A 12,168-nucleotide genomic window follows, 5' to 3' on the forward strand; every position below is an offset into this window, starting at 1 on the left:
TTCCTAAAATTTTGAATTCTTGGGGGTGAGATACATCTCAGTAAGTGAGGATAAATTATTATTAGTGTGTGGCAATATCAGTTTTAGTGTTCCAAATATACAACCACTATTTACCTTTTCTTTCACTGTGAAATCATGTAAAACTGTAAACACATATATACAAATATATTTCAAAATACATACTTTCCTTTCTCATAATACTATATATAAGACAATGGCTTTGTATAAGTAAATACACATATATGCATAGAAGAATTGCCCTGAATGGATAAACAATAACGTCATGTATTAACCCCGCATGATCTGGGTTGTGCGGCCAGTAGGCTAGACCTAGCCATGGTTGGCCTAACTAGACTAAGTCAATTGTATCTGTGTCTATATTTGTATCTGTAACTATGAGTACGATTTGCCTACCTAATTGGTCCGGACTCCAGGGAATAACTCTACACTTCAATGGCACAATCAACTATATACCACCAACACTCTATCTGAGAAGTGTGGCTACACTGGTATCTGTGAAGCTATGGTACCATCCTTAACTATAGTCCATCAGGGTTCTTAAACCATATAATGTGATTTCTAAAACAATATAATATCATGATTTCTTTCACAACTTAGTATAATCTGTATAAAATCACTAAAATACTGTAATTCTGTATAAATTACTATAGTATAGTTCTGTATAGAACGTTGTCATACTGTATAACATCTATACTGTAGTCCTTTATAGGACGTTGTAATACTGTATAAATCTGTACTGTAATCCTTTATAGGACGCTATAATACTGTATAAATTTTGTACTCTAGTCCTTTATAGGAGGCTGTAATACTATATAAATTTTGTACTGTAGTTCTTTATAGGACACTATAATATTGTATAAATTTATATAAAACTTTGTCATACTATAGAAAACCATGCTTCTGTCTATATATATTTTACCATAAAAACTGACAAGTTTAATTATACCTAACTTTCAAATTCATGCCACACAGACTAAGTGATGACTTATACTATAATATTCTGCTAAAAATACCGGTACCGATATAATTATCTCTAGGGTTTTACTCAACTCAATAATCCAATTTTATCAAACATACATATATCATTTTAAGTTTCCCATTCTCACAAATCTGTATGCTCATGAAAACATATATACTCAAAAATCTCATATTATAATTTAATTAGTAAAATTTATGAAAACGTCTAGCATAATCTATTCCCCTTACTCGTTTCCTAGAAATGTGCCTGTAGGGATCCTAAAATTGTGCCTGCTGCGCTTGCACAAACCCTATATCCATATACCCTAACTCAATTAGCTCAACCCCATAATATTTACCATTTAAATACTCCTAAGCCCATACTTTTCCCATAACTAATTAAACTCGAAAAATATCTTCCTTAGCCCAGTTTTGGAGTGGTGCCTAGAAAGCCTAAATAGTGAAACCACTCTGATTCAACTGCTGAGAATTGTCGCCAGGATCCTGAAATGCCATTTATCCTTCGATTTGGACTGAAATCGGGCCAAAAATTGAAGAGAGAGACAAATAGAGAGAGGGGTCCGCATCTTAGGAGGGAGGGAGGGAGGGAGGGAGGGAGGGAGAGAGAGAGAGAGAGAGAGAGAGAGAGTTTATAATTTTTACAAATAAAAATGACTTGAATGTTTTATATAGGCTACAGACCTAGAGCAAAACTGTTGATGGTTTCCTAAAAACGTCAATGGTTTGGTTTTTAACCAAACCAATTTCTACCATTTTACCCTTACCTCCCCTCAGTAACTCAAAACCATTGACGAATTTATGAACTCCACCAAAATCGTCAAAGGTTTGGCCTGTGCCAAACCAAATTTCCTATTTTCTTTATTATTTCATTAATTACTATTTTCCGGGTCTCTACATCCTCCCTTCCTTAAAATAATTTCATCCTCGAAATTTGTTAGCTAGTACTTTTGTCCTCATTTAAAAGAAACCATTGAAATTTTATTAATCACTCTCACTTATGACGGAGGAATACCGTAGTTACATAAACGGCTTTGGGAGATTACAATAATCAAATCAAAACTCTCCCAAAACCCATTAAAACATAAAAACCATTATATGTGTATCTACAATTAAATACATTTGAACTTACACATAGCATACTTACATACCACTGAATTCTTACCCGGACTATTATATTATATGTCTAACTCTGAGTCTCGTTGAACAAATGTGGGTACCTCAGGTGCATTTCCTTTTCTAGTTCCCATAAGGCTTCCTCAACTGCGTGATTACGCTAGAGTACTTTTACCAGTGGAATTTTTTTAGTGCGTAATTCCCGTTCTTTATGATCTAAGATCTGAACTGGCACTTCATCATAGGATAAGGTATCACCAAACTCCAATGCCTCATAACTTATTACATGTAGCTGATCTGGGACGTATTTCTTCAACATAAACATATGAAATACGCCATGGATCCTAGATAACGTTGGGGGTAACACTATCTTGTAGGCAACTGGACCGATTCTTTCCATTATCTCAAACGACCCAATATACCTAGGGCTTAACTTACCCTTCTTCCCAAATCTCATCACTCATTTCATTGGTGCAATTTTCAAAAACACGTTATCCCCTACTCCAAATTCCAACACTCGTCGACAGGTATCTACATAGCTTTCTGTCGACTCGAAGCTATTTTAATTCTTTCCTGGATAAGCTTGATTTTCTTAGAAGTCTGTTGTACAATCTCCGGGCCCAAAATCTATTTTTCACCCACTTCATCCCAATATAGTGGAGTTCAACACCTCTGACCATATAATACTTCATACGGTGCCATTTCAATACTGGTCTGATAGCTATTATTATAAGCAAACTCCACCAGTGGCAGATAGTGAATCCAACTGCTTCCAAAATCTAACAAACAAGCTTGCAACATATCTTTTAGTATCTGTATGGTCCTCTCTGTTTGTTCATCAGTATGAGGGTGAAATGCTATACTAAATGTCAACTGAGATCCCAAGGCTCCTTGTAGATTGTTCCAGAATCGAGATGTGAACTGTGGGTCCTGGTCAGAAATGATAGACATTGGCACACCGTGTATCACCTGTATATACAGCTTCGCCAATCTACCCATGGAGTATTTAACTCCGATGGGAAGAAAATGGGTACTCTTCATCAATCGATCAACGACTACCCAAATGGCGTCCTACCCATGGAGTGCCAGCGGTAACCCCATGACAAAATCCATGGAAATGTGCTCCCACTTCCATTTACGGACGTGAAGTGGTTGCAACGATCCCGCCAGTCTCTAATTACGACGCCCCGATTTCCATACCATTTTTTTCAAATAAATAATAATAAATCAATAATACTCAAACATCGGCCATGTCAAAACTTTGATAACATTTAAATATAATTCGACTCGAAGTGGGATATCGGGTAATCAGTCAGACTTATAAAAACAACCTTATTAGTGGAGGTCAATATATAAAAACCATCTAGAATACAAATAACTAGAGTACTAAACATCAATATATATATATATATATATATATGTTGACCTTATAGGTCACACCCGATTTTGATAATGACAAATACTTGTTGTATTTGATGACTATCTAAGGATATGTGCAGGTATATAAAATTAGAAAATCAGAATGATGGCACATGAAGTAGAGCTTGAAGACCATATTTGTGTTGTACTTTAAATTCATTTTATGTAATGCGGGTTTGTAATAGTAAATAAGAGAAAAATGGTCTGTAATAATCAAATGCATTAAATGCATGATATGATATTTAAGCTTAAAGAGACCTAAAATGACCTTAGGACCCATATGCATGCATAAACATATGTGCTTATATGAACAAGGCTAATGTATAAGGGAAATAGAATCGAAATGCATTAAAAATGCATGTTTGGTCGACCGAACCAGAATGTATAAAAACATTTGGTCAATCGAACCGATTAAAGGTCAACATTTTGACCATAGCACGGTCGACCGTACCTTGCCAAGTTCATACAACTTGGTCGACCGAACTATCAGGTCAACATTTGACTTTTCGGTCGATTGACCAGATTTATACAGGCAACGCTTTGGTCGACCGAACCCCCACATGGGAAAATCCAACCACCCGGTTGACTGAATCACACGAAATTGGAAAAATTGCCCTTGAGACCCTTAGTTCGGTCGACCGAACTCTCAGTTCATTTTTTGCACGATCGACCGAACTCTATCACTTGGTCAACTGAATCTTAAGTTCAGTCGACCGGTGCTCTCAAGTTGGACAATTTTTTTACCGCGGTTAAATTTTTTAAACAGGGTTAATTGTTCTAATCTAGTTTTAAGAAAAATAAATTCATATCTACAACTAGACCACTCGAAATGTTTCACTTGGATTTGTTTGGTCCTAATTTTGTGCAAAGTCTTGGTGGTAAATCATATGCTTTTGTTATTGTTGATGACTTTTCTAGATTCACATGGGTGTTATTTCTTTCACATAAAAATGAATCATGTGAACAGTTTACCAAGCTTTGTAGGAGAATTCAAAATGAAAAAGGCTACAAGATAACTCATATAAGAAGTGATAGAGGCACTGAATTTAAAAATGAATGCATAGAAAATTATTGTGACCCAGAGGGGATATTGCATAACTTTTCTACACCTAGGACCCCTCAACAAAATGGTGTGGTAGAAAGAAAGAATAGGTTATTACAAGAAATGGGTAGAAATATGCTAAATGAACATAACTTACCTAAATTTTTTAGGCTGAGGCCATAAACGTTGCTTGTTATGTCATGAATAGGGTATTGATTAGACCATCACTTGACAAAACCCTTTATGAATTGTGGAACAACCATAAACCTAATATTTCCTATTTTCATGTGTTTTGTTGTAAATGATTTGTGCTTAGGGATAATGAACATCTAGGGAAATTTGACTCTAAATATGATGAAGACATTTTCCTAGGCTACACTCTTAATAGTAAAACATATAGGGTTTTCAATAAAAGAACATTGACTGTCATTGAATCTATCCATGTTGTATTTGATGAATCTAATCCATTTTCTAAGAAAGATGATGAAGATGATATTGACATTAGAAAATTCCTAGATAAATTGTCTATTGAAAACAATGCAAGTGAAAATTCAGTAAATGATAAATCATCTAAAGATAATGAGAATGAGAATGAAACTCAGGAGTTGCCTAGAGATTGGAAATTCATTAGGAACCATCCTATAGATCAAATTATAGGTGAACCATCCCGTGGTGTAGCCACAAGATCTTCTTCAAAGAACCTAGTGAGTTATTCAGCTTTCTTGTCCCAAAAAGAACCTAAAAATATTAAAAAAGTCATAGAAGATGAGTCTTGGGTGATGTCCATGTAAGAAGAACTTAATCAATTTAAAAAAAATAGAGTGTGGACCCTAGTTCCTAGACCTAATGATCATACAATTATTGGAACCAAACGGGTATATAGAAATAAGAAAGATGAGAATGGGGTAGTAACTAGAAATAAGGCTAGACTAGCTGCCCAAGGTTATAATCAGGAGGAGGGGATAGACTTTGATGAAACATATGCTCCTGTTGCTAGGTTAGAAGTCATTCGTATGTTACTTACTTATGCCGCTTTTAAAAATTTCAAAATTGTTTCAAATAGATGTTAAAAACGCTTTTCTAAATGATTATATTAATGAGAAAGTATATGTAGAACAACCACCCGGTTTTGAAAATCATAAATATCCAGATCATGTTTACCGGTTGTCTAAGGCCTTGTATGGATTGAAAAAAGCTCCTAAAGTTTGGTATGAGAGGTTTAGTGGTTTTCTACTAGAAAATGGGTTTACCCGTGGCAAGATTGACACTACACTCTTCATCAAATCCAAAATGATGATATGCTCCTTGTTCAAATTTATGTGGACGATATCATTTTTGGAGCAACTACTGATGAGTTGTGTAATGAGTTTGTCAAATGTATGCAAAGTGAATTTGAAATAAGCATAATGGGTGAACTTAGTTTCTTCTTAGGGCTGCAGATTAAACAAGCTAAGTATGGAACTTTCATATGCCAATTTAAATATGTCAGAGACTTGCTAAAGAAATTTAATATGGAAGATTGTAAAATTCCCTATGAGTTCTTCCATTAGACTTGACAAAGATGACCAAGGGATCCCTGTTGACGTAAAATTGTATCGTGGCATGATTGGGAGTCTTCTATATCTCACTGCCAGTAGGCCTGATATTATGTTTAGTGTGTGTATGTGTACTAGGTTTCAAGCTGCTCCTAAGGAATCTCTTTTATTAGCTATTAAACGAATCCTTAGGTATCTAGTTGGAACCATAGAGTTAGACTTATGGTACCCTAAGCATACTATCTTTGAGATTATGAGCTATACTGATGCTAACTTTGCCAGTAGTAAGGTTGATAGAAAAAGTACCAACGACACTTGTCATTATTTAGGACAATCTCTCGTTTCTTGGTTCTCCAAGAAACAAAACTCAATTGTCTTATCCACAGCCAAAGCATAATATATTGCGGCTGGTAGTTATTGTGCTCAAACTCTTTATTTGAAACAACAACTCATGGATTTTGGATTGCACTATGATACAGTATCAATTAAATGTGATAATACTAGTGCAATCAACATCTTTAAAAATCCTATCTCACATTCACGAACTAAACACATTGAAATTAGACATCGCTTCCTTCATGATCATGTGCAGAAAGGGGATGTGGCTCTTGAGTTTGTATGCACTAATGAGCAGTGGGCGGACATTTTCACTAAACCACTTCTAGGAGATTGGTTCATACATATTAGACGTGAATTAGGTCTCATGCATAGTAGAGATGCTTCCTAGATATTTCATAGTTTGCATAAATTTAGGGGTAGCTTTCAAATAATCTTTAAAAGTTTAACAACTAATATAACTATTGATATCTTTTATTGGTGTAGACTTTTTGATCATGGCTTGCAATGCATAATTCTCATATCTATTGCATGATGATGATTGCACTTATGTCTTATATCTTGATCATACTAGAACTGTTTGAGTTGCCTAATTGTGGATAAACTGTTAGGTTATATATAAACTTAAAACAGGTCATTTTTATATAGGAATTTTCGGGAAATGTCTTATTTTCAAACGGCATGCTGTCAAAATTTTTCAAAAAAATTCCTAAACTTTTCTTGTATACAAATGATTATTACTTAATGCCTAAAGCTATAATTTGTATAGCCCTTTTTGCTGTTGCCAAAAGGGGAGAGATGGATGAGAAGGCAAAAATTTGGGTTAACTTGATAACTTGAAAATTGGATTGAATTGAAATTAAAGGAAAAATTATTTAGAGTTTTACATGATGCACATTATTAGGGGGAGCCTTCTAAGGCTATACCCAATTTTTGCATGATATATTTGTCATCATCAAAAAGGGGAAGAATGTTGACCTTATAGATCACATCCGGTTTTGAAAATGACAAATACTTAAGTATTTGATGGTTGTCAAGTGTTTGTGCAAGCTTAGATGAACATCTCAAGGAATGACACTTGAAGCAACAAGAAGACCTTGAAGAATTTAATTTGTATTGTCAATTAAATAATTGCAATATGGGTCTGTAATAGTAACCTAGGGTATGGTCTGCATTTTCTTACCTGCATATTATGCATATAAGATATATGGTAAGTTCAGTAAGACCATAGTAAGACTTTAGGTCCCAACACTTACACATAGATCATATAAATTTAAGGAGTGACAAAAATACACTTAATTGAATATTTCTAAGGAAATTGAGATAGCTCGAGCGACCGAACCCCAAGATTCAAAACTCCTCGGGTGCCTGAACTGTTGAAAAGTCAACAAATGACTTGAGCTCTTGGGAGACCGAACCGTTTTATGCATACTGTCCATAGGCGCCTGAACTCTTTGAAAAAGACATTCCACCAACTCGGGCGACCGATCTTTTTAGTTCAACTTGATCCCCGGGTGACTGAACACTCGAAAAGGACCGAGAACCCGAAGTTACGAACAAAGGCTATTGACTTTGATTGGCTACTGAACTGTACTTTACTTAGATTCAAAGATACTGCTTGTTTTTTAACACTCTTGAGCATATCACTGATTATACTATATTGAGTGTTGATAGCATAATTATTTGCATCACTGAACTTACACTATATCCATATCATTGATGTGTATGTGACTGCGCATATTGGGTGCATATCTGCTTTACATGAAAGCATAATCACTGTACCATTTGATTGAGAGAATATTGTTGTATTTCCAGGCGTGACATGAGGGGGCGGTAATCCAACCCGGTAAGGATTGTGTAAAGGTTGAGGTTAGCCCTGTGCTAATTGACTTGGTTTATTTAGGTATCACTCCACCCGTTTAAGTGAGCAAGTATAATGGTAATCCTTGTGCTTGTTAGTCAAGGCGGGGACGTAGGCAATTTGCCGAACCTCGATAACATTTTTGCTTGTCACTTCTCTTTACTGCTTTCTGGTGTATGCATAGTTAATTAAATTGTATAATTTAATTTCTGGTAATTATTATAATTGATTTACTTTACTTGTACTAAATTGACCCTAGGGTTGTGAAAATATTGCTATTAGGTTACTCACCTAGGGTATTAAATTTAAAAGTACCAATTCACCTCCCCTCTTGGGTTGACGGTAAAGCTAACAAAAAGAATTACCAACTGCACTGGGGATGACATAGTCATCCCTACAACCTCAAATATGCAGTCAACAAAGTCAAACAAATATGCTTTCAAAGAAGAAAACCAACCTCCTGACTGAGTCACTTGAAGTTAAGGGGTAGGTGTTCCTCTACACCCCACACCATCAAAACTAGTGACTCATGATCAATTCACCTCATTCCAAAGGAGGATTGAAGGGATCCTCGAGGAGATTCTTCAGAACCAATAAGCACCATCACCATATCACATGACCACTATGGCTCCTAGAAGAGAAGAAGAATTGTTGGCCGGCCGAGTTCCTCCAGTAGTTGATGTTTCAATAAAAGAGCATTTTGATGAAACAAGCATGGCAATAGGTTACTCCTCACTCATTAATGAAAAGTTTAAAGAGATGAATGAACGGTTTAAGAAGATGGGCAAGGAGATGCAAAAATAATATTTATAGCAATAATGTTGTTATTAATGTATATTTAAATATTTTCTATTAAAAAATAGTATAATATTATTATTTTTAATTAACAATAATCTTGTTATTAATGTATATTTAAAAATATTACTATGATATTAAATTATGATAAAAATAAATATTACTAATTAAATTCAACATATTAATTTATTTAATGTTAATTTAAATTAATAAATAGTTCTTGTTTAATCCAGAATTGAATTATAATAACTAATATGTCATAATACATAGCAAAATAATATATAGCCATTTTTAAATATATTTTGAATAAAAATAATAATATTTTTATTATTAGAAACTTAAAATCTAATTATTTTAATTTTTAATGAAAATTTAATTATTTTATATTAATTAAAATAATATAATATTATTTATTAATTAACAATAATCTTATTAATTAAATTACTATTTTTAATTTTTAATATTAATTTAAATTAATAAATAATTCTTATTTATCATTACATAATTGAATTAAGTTTCATTAATAATTAATATATTATAATATATAATAAAATAGTATATGATTTGTAGTGACCTGGGAGAAATTATGGTATTTAAAATAATAATAGAGAGGGAGGAAATAGAAATTGGAAAGGAAAAAGAAAAGAGGCAACATGCCTCGTTGATAAAGCGAAGCGTTCGTCGATGAAGTTAAAATTGGGCTCGTCGACGAAGATGTGTCTCGTTGACGAGAAAATACTGAGAGGAGGTTTAGGGTCTTTGAATTTCATCGACGAAGAGAGAATTTGTCGACGAGTCTTCTTCTTGGCCTCGTCGACGAGATGACGTGGCTCGTCGACGAAGCCCATTGTATAAATAGGGTAAACTTTCATTTTTGGCCGAAATCTCGCACGAACATTTCCCTCTCTCTCTCTCTCCTCTACACCCCTTATACCTTCTCTCTATGATCTCGAGCCGGATTCTCGTCGGTTTGACGATTTGAAGCCACCACGACGCTTCTGGAGAAGTTCTCCCCAAGTTTACCATGGCGGATCATCGGTGGGGCTGAGTTGGAAACCATCCCAAATCCAAGGTAAGACATCCTACTTAGTATTTGGTTTCTTGACAATTGTAGAAAGCGTAGTACGCGTAGAAATATTGAACTTTAATTTTGGGAGATGTGATTTTCAAGGTGTTGAATGGGGAATCCTGCAGGTGCGGGACTGAGTATCTTAGGGGCTTTTCAAGAATCAGGTAAGGGGATAAACTAAGCTAATTTCTTATGAAATATATATATGATATTACAACATTGGATTTTAGAAAAATAAATATATTTATATATACACTATGTTGGGAAAAACTGTTGTGAATGATGATATGTTCAGATTATACAAGAAACCTACTTTGTGTGGCATGAGTAAAATTTATGGTAAAATACTGTTTTCTGGAAAATGTGAAATGTTATAGAATCTGTTATAGATATGTTTGCCGGCGTATGGGCCGTGCTATTGATATGTTTGCCGGCGTACGGGCCATGTTATTAATATGTTTACCGGCATACGGGCCATGCTATGGATATGTTTGCCGGCGTACGAGCCGTGCTATTGATATGTTTGCCAGCATACGGGCCATGTTGTTGATATGCTTGTCGGCGTATGGGCTGAGCTATGGAAAAATATGAAATACTGGCATGCGGGGCAATGATTTTCATGATGATATATATATATACATGCAAAATGATGTGATGATATTGATTTGGCTATGAATAGTATAAATATTCATGTATCACAGTTTCATTATATGCTATATGTTATCAGAACCTGGTTGGCTTGGTCTAGGCTAGCACTTGCATGATACCTTTGCTATGTGTTCATGATTCATCATGATATTTGTATTAATGCTGCTGTACGGAGTGACGTGAGGTTGGATGGTCGATGTGGTTTTAAGAAGTGTGAACGCCCCTGATGTACGGACTTGGTCTGGCAGACTCATTAGACTTACAGACTATACTTTTGACTTGGCAGTGGTCGGCCAACCATTGTCAGGTCCTACCTTTGGGCCACACATGACAACAGCCAGCTAACCTACCAGGGTTGTTTTTGTATTATTATTATGATATGAGATAAATTATGCTTTTGGAAATCCATTATGTTCTGCATTGAAGTGAGTATACATGTTTTTCCCAGATATGATACCTATGGTTTTACTAGATATGTTTATGTGTATGATTATATGTATAACACATAAATACTCATGTTGTCACACACTAGTATTAGTTTATTTCCCTTATTGAGAGGTGCCTCACCCCAAAATTTCATGAACTTTTTAGGAGCCTTGGATAGGAGAGTGGATAAAGTTTCACTAAGGTAGATACAGTTGACCTGCCCTTTCTGAAGGGTAAGTCGTTTGCTAGGGTTCGATGGTGGGCTTTTGTGTAACAATCCAAAATATATATATATATATATATATATATATATATATATATATATATATATATGTATGTATGTAGAATAATAATAATGGTCATTTAGTTAATATGAAAACGAAAATGTTTCTCTGTTAGGATCCTTAATTCCATGTTTGATGCCTAGATAAACAGGGTAGACACTATTTGTATACGTAAATAAGTACATAAAATGATATTTTGATTGACATAAATTGTAGAAATATATGATAAAATAATAATAAAATAGGTATCCTATGCGGGGCCCACAAGACTGTGTAGGGCCCACATGAGTCCCGAAACCGTGTGAAGGGGTACACATGAGTCTCGAAGCTATGTAGGACTCATAAAATCATATAAAGACTATTGGAATTATGTAGGACCTACTTGGGTTTCAAAGTTGTGCGAGGCCCATAAGATCACGTGGGGCCTACATAAGTTTTCGAAATTCGAATTTAATTATTTTTTAAAAAAAATACTAAAACATAACTTAAAAATAATAACAATGATAATAAAAATGATTTAAAAAAATATAATAAATAAATAAATAAGTAATTAATTAATTAAAAATTAATTAAATGTGAGTGGTGGCAAGCACTTCTACATGACCTTCAACCTTATCCCATATTCAACCCATACCTAACCC

Source organism: Malania oleifera, chromosome 8 (assembly GCF_029873635.1).
Source record: "Malania oleifera isolate guangnan ecotype guangnan chromosome 8, ASM2987363v1, whole genome shotgun sequence".
Taxonomy (NCBI): domain Eukaryota; kingdom Viridiplantae; phylum Streptophyta; class Magnoliopsida; order Santalales; family Ximeniaceae; genus Malania; species Malania oleifera.